At 37.9% G+C, this 5,697-nt stretch overlaps 1 long non-coding RNA gene across 1 annotated transcript; it reads left to right on the top strand.

The window, feature by feature from the left end:
• Window positions 1-3,907: 3,907 nt before the first annotated feature.
• LOC105556729 lies at window positions 3,908-4,941 on the top strand. Its single transcript, XR_001008558.1, has 3 exons — window positions 3,908-4,215; window positions 4,358-4,500; window positions 4,611-4,941. It is a non-coding gene; the product is annotated as an uncharacterized LOC105556729 (long non-coding RNA).
• The last annotated feature ends 756 nt before the right edge of the window (window positions 4,942-5,697 follow it).

Here is a 5,697-nt window from a genome sequence, read left to right as displayed (position 1 = left end):
AATCAGAATTTTATAGTAATATACAGAAACATTTATTTAAAAATCGAGAAGCTGAAGATATTTTTATACATAGACATAATTTACGTAACGCTTTTAAAATCATGATATTTAATAATGTATTATATAAACTTATACATTTTATATGGAAAATTAACAATCTTTTAAACATATTTGTTTTATGTAATTCATGTATGTTAATAACTAAAATTAATCTTATCTACTTTTAAAGTTCTGTGTACAGAAATGAATACTATTTGCCCTATATAAAAGAGAAATATTTATTCTATAATTAACAGAATTTACTTTTCACAAAAATAATCTCCTACGGAAATATTATAAATTTTTATGATATACCTACTAATAATTTTATTATTGATACTGGCATTAATAGTAACATTACTATTGGCTTGGCATTTATATTTCTTTTTTTCATATTTCTATCAGTCATGTAACCCTCTTGCGAGGCACTTGTACACGCGAGAGAACTCAGAGCTTACAAAGACTTTAATCCGACGTTACACTAGACGTTTTCCCATCCACTTATCCTGCAGTGAGAAAGCTAAAAACGATTATAAGTTAGCACGGGACTGGCTTCAATAGCACTCGCCATTGCTAGAAGCGGAATAAATACTTTGTCAGGCGAGAAGGGGTCAAAAAGGGGCAACCCTCGACCTTCTGCTACCAACAGATAATAACTTTGAATCCCCAACGACCCCTCCCCCGTCTTAAGACGCCCGACTGTCCTCTGTCGAAGCTTGAACTTCTCGGGAACTTCGAGCCTTAGTCGACTAGCTAGAGTAGAGATAGGTACATCCGGAACTTTTGGTGAGAATGCGAGTCCAGTTAAAACGACGAATTCTCGGTTTCGAAGAAATCTAATTCTGTAGACGTTATAAGCCTCATCTAATCCTTGCGCGTTCCCAGTCGTTTATAAATATTGCTTCGCTTGATACGACTGAATTATCATCTGCAATGTTATATTATGGTATAATGCATATCTATAAAATCTTACTATTTTAAAAAGGGCACCAAAAAGGGCGCCAAATACACACGCAGCCCGAAACATTGTTGTAAATATTTAATATTTAGACGAAAGATTCATGACTTTTTACCGATTTCTCTCACAGTTCGATCAAAGTTCTTCGCCTAGGAGTTCTTTGACTCGGAAATCATTCTTCATTTAATTGGAAAATTATGGCTAAAAAGCTTTCGAAGAATTACTGTGTATACAAGTCCATACATTAAATACACATCACTGAAAGTGTATTCCATTTTGATATGCAGATTGTATAGCTTTTTGTTTTCAATAAAAATAAGCTTGTTTTGTTTTCAAAGTTCTACATGAATAAACGTTACTAGGCAACGATGATGTTATACCATAGTATAAAACTTTCGAAAATTTGAATAAAACCTATTTAAAATCTAGAGATTTATAAAAGATATTTTCATTACTTTATGTGGTCAATTCTTCTGTTACGTCCTGTGGACTCCACGATTTCTCTCTTTCAAAAACCATAAGAAACATGTTTTTCTTCACTTGGAAACTACAATTTTAGAAATCAGGGGATATCGACTAGCCAACGCACGAGTCCCTTCCCCACTAAAAATTGATTGTCAGAGTTTCACTTTTCGAAACTCGAAACGTAAAGTGCTCTGATTGTTGCTGGTCGATAGCCGTTGATATAATAAAAAGGGGAGAAATAACAGACAGGATGGGATCAGGTCCCTTCAGACGGCAGTTTCGAAATTCAGATTTCCAAAATATTATACTTAAGTACGATCCGAGACACTAAAAGGGGATTCAAAAAAAGATATGTTGACCAAAAACTTGACCCAAAAGTGAAACTCGATTTTTCGAAAGTCGGATTTTTCGAAAGTCGCTGAAGGAAATGATGTCCATAAATAAATATCAAAGGGCGACAACGACTTAATGGTCGGGTTGCCAATAAGAAAGACAACTCCTTGACACCTCCCAATAGTCCACCAATGAAGAACCAAAATCCAAAATCTCCTTCCACGTCCCATGACCAAGATCCACCCCCGAAAAATTGTATATAAACCCGGAGCCTGCTGGCTCAGACTCTTTGGCTGTTCCCGACTCCACTAGTGCAGTTATCTCCGTACCTCGCGATTTCAATTCGATTTAACTCAGTTACTACTCCGTGCAACTAAAAAACTGTGCGCGATTTCGGCCGACGGACCACCAATCTGAGCCAGCCGCCTTCAAACCATTTACCAGACGTAATCCACCATCGATCTCAATCAGTAGTAAGTCACACGTTTTCTTTTCCTTTCATTTTGTTTCGGCTCGACGACCTCCTTTCCCCCTATTATTTTTTATTTTTTTATTCTGAGGGACCTTCGCTAGAGATTTTAACTATCTCGTCCATCCTCTTGCGAACTAACTCCAAAAATATCCACTCACTAAAAATTCGTTTTGTGCCCCTGGATTCCGCTTTAGCGTGAATCCGACACGATTCGAAGATCTCCATCCTACGAGAATTCGTTTTGTGCCCCTGGATTCCGCTTTTAGTGCGAATCCGATACGACTCGCTTTCTCTTCTAAACCCTCATCCTGAAATTATCCACTCATAAATTATTAATAAACAAAAACTCTAGCCGTCCTCCCTAACTCGATTCATTTTAGTGGACTCACGGGATCCACATCCAAAGCCCAGGCGGAAGTCGCGAGCCGTAGTAAAGAGAAGGAGGAATCGGAGGAATCGGCGCGCGCGTCTATTAGCCGCGCAAAATCATATTCAGGAACAACCCGATCCACCCGTTCAAAACTGCGACTCCTCTCCTCCCTCTTCCCCCCTCTGTGCTCGTCCCGACCGTCAGACCGAGGACCCTCCACCCTCTTCTTCCTCTCCACGAGATCCTCCTCCCTACCTGTGCGAGCCTGAATCCTCTCACTCCGAACTCCCGGATTTCGATAATAGGCCTCCGTCCCCTGCCTCTTCGATCTCTAGTATAGAGATCATCGAGGAATTCGAACCTCCTTCTCTCACTCGCCCACGGATTACATTCGAGCAATTTTATAACTTAATCCGCGAAATTCCTCCTCGCACCCGTCCTCTCCCACCAGGGACCTTCACCATAGGCCCTGAAATTTTAGACATCCCTGAACTCCTTGACAGAGTTCGCTCCAATCCTCCTGATAGATTCATCCCGGTCTATATTCCCGGAGAGAGGTACCCCAGGCCCGTATCCATCCTTTTCCCCCCTTCTTCCACTATTATAAAAAACCACAAATAAATCCCTCACACCCCTACACATATAAATACGCACACAATCACATCCGCAATGTGTAAAAATCCGACAATCCAATGTACATATAGCGTTAACACAATTTAATGTACCTGTAAATAACACCTAGTGAAAAATCTTCTGTTTGTTAAAATTATCCCTTTTAGTTGGTTAAAATTAGCTTTTATTTTATTTTATTTTTTCTCTCTAAATAAAATGTCAAGTAAAAACCTTCTAGTGTAATGGCTGCTCTAATAATATGTTTAGTTAAAATTATCTTTTTTTATTTCTAATGTAATGTCTAGATATAGACAAATCGTAAATATAATGTTATGTTAAACCTATCTCTTTCTCATTTATTTTATTTCTAATTTTTATTTTATTTCTCTTATTCCTCACCCCCTTCGTTCCCCTTTGAGAGTGCACAAGGTCCGTCCCAGGGTAATAGGGATTAATTTCCTTGACCTAAAATTAGGACCTGCGATCGCACCGCTCTTGAAAAGAGTCATAGTGTCCTCGCGGATATTGACCTTTTTAGAGCCTTTGGAAAGTGCGTTCGGCTCGCTTCCACGCGCCTTCGAGCGTGTTAGCGAGACATTGAAACTTGCTAGTTGCGTCATTCCATACCTCCACATTCCAAGAGGTTTTGACGTAACACTTCACGCAGTACGTTCTGTCCGTATCTTTCCGTAATAAAAGATGACGTACACTCTACTAAAAAAATTAAGGTGGGAAAGATGCCTATTATACACTGCTCAAAAGAACTAATTTAACTTATATTTCAGAAAGTTATAATCTTATGTTGGTTCCTTGCTAGCCTTTGCATCGTTTACGTATTATTTGTAATAGTAATTTACAAGCGACACGTATCCATTCTAGTTTCTGCTATTTATGTAGCACTACACAGAATATTTTGGGCAATAGGTATAACAGGGATTGTGATAGCGTGCTCCACTAAACACGGAGGTTTGTTCATTTACTAATATATAAATTCTTATTAAATTAACATTGTTTCAATGTAATGGCAGTTTATTACATTTCAAGTTGCATCTTATATAATAGTTTCGAAACATGTCATTTTCTTATTGTACGTTGGTTTTTGTTCTAGGTATTGTTAATCGGTTCCTGTCATTAAAAACATGGATCCCTCTTAGCAGACTCACGTACTGCGCTTTTCTTTTAAATCCGATTATCATACAATCGATTCAATTATACAGTGAGACGCCAATGCATTTTGAATGTCTGTCTTTAGTAAGTATATGAAAGAATGAATATATGATAAATGTATACGAATATGAATTTGAGTATTAACAGAAGAATATGCTAAAAAGTTTATTAATTTTCTTTAACTTTGTCCCCAGGTTGTTATGGCTGCGGGATATATTACAATCATTTTTCCTTGCTCTTACGTGTTGTCTGTGATGGTGGAGATACCATGTATTTCATTAATTAATGAGCTTACTGTTGGGGATTATCAATCGGCGCCCTGTTGGATAATCTCCTCACACAATAATCGGGCGCGTTCAAGTCAACAGTTTTAGGTATATATCCTTTAGGCATATTGCTTATCTTTTGTGTACCTATGTTTTTCTTCCCACGAGAGCTGCATTCTCAGCTACTTTCTTTTAGGTTTTTGTACGCTAAAATAAGGGCTCAGTTCTTTTGATCTACGTTTGAGTGTTCTCTCCGTACTAACTCTTGTGCTAACATTTACCCAATTTGGTAATATGATATGAAAATAAATACTGTATTTTTATACATATAGGAATATGTAATACTAGCTTTTGAGCCCGCGCTTCGCGCGGGCTCAAAAGCTAGTAAAAGCATGAATCAGATTAGATTTTAGATCAATAACAATGAATCCTGTGCCATTGCATAGTCCTTTCTTGGTATAAAAATTCCTTAATAGAATAATTGTAGCACTTATTTTTATTTTGAGTCGATGAACTGGCATTCCAGAGGGTGTCACAGATTTTAAAAACTCAGTCGGGAAATTCTTCTCCGAAAAATTTGCAACATTTTGTACCGATTTCACAAAAATCGGACCATAATTTCCCTGTACATGGAGACCTCGAAACTGATTTTGAAATTTTTTTATTTTTTGGGGTATTTTGTCTTTTCCAGTAATTTTATACAACAAAATACAATTATAAACAAAAAGAGTGAATGCGTGGGTGGGTGCGCCATCTCCGTTTGGAAAATTTAGAGATCGATTTCAAGAAGATCGGTCCAAAAATGACTGATTTACTCGCGGACAAACAAACAGTTTGAATGCGTGGGTGGGTGCGTGGGTGAGCAAAAATTAAAAAAACCCTCTTAGCAGTCTTTCCCGAAAATATTGGAAAATTTCATGACCGGTTGCAAGAAGATCGGTCCACAAATGCAGGAGGAGTTCGCGGTCAAACAAACAAAAAGAGTGAATGCGTGGGTGGGTGCGTGGGTGGGCAA

The sequence above is a fragment of the Vollenhovia emeryi genome, unplaced genomic scaffold (genome assembly GCF_000949405.1).
Source record: "Vollenhovia emeryi isolate VEMERY1.0 unplaced genomic scaffold, V.emery_V1.0 DF939816.1, whole genome shotgun sequence".
In the NCBI taxonomy this organism is placed as follows: Eukaryota; Metazoa; Arthropoda; class Insecta; order Hymenoptera; family Formicidae; genus Vollenhovia; species Vollenhovia emeryi.
This window is presented reverse-complemented; position numbering and strand designations above follow the sequence as displayed.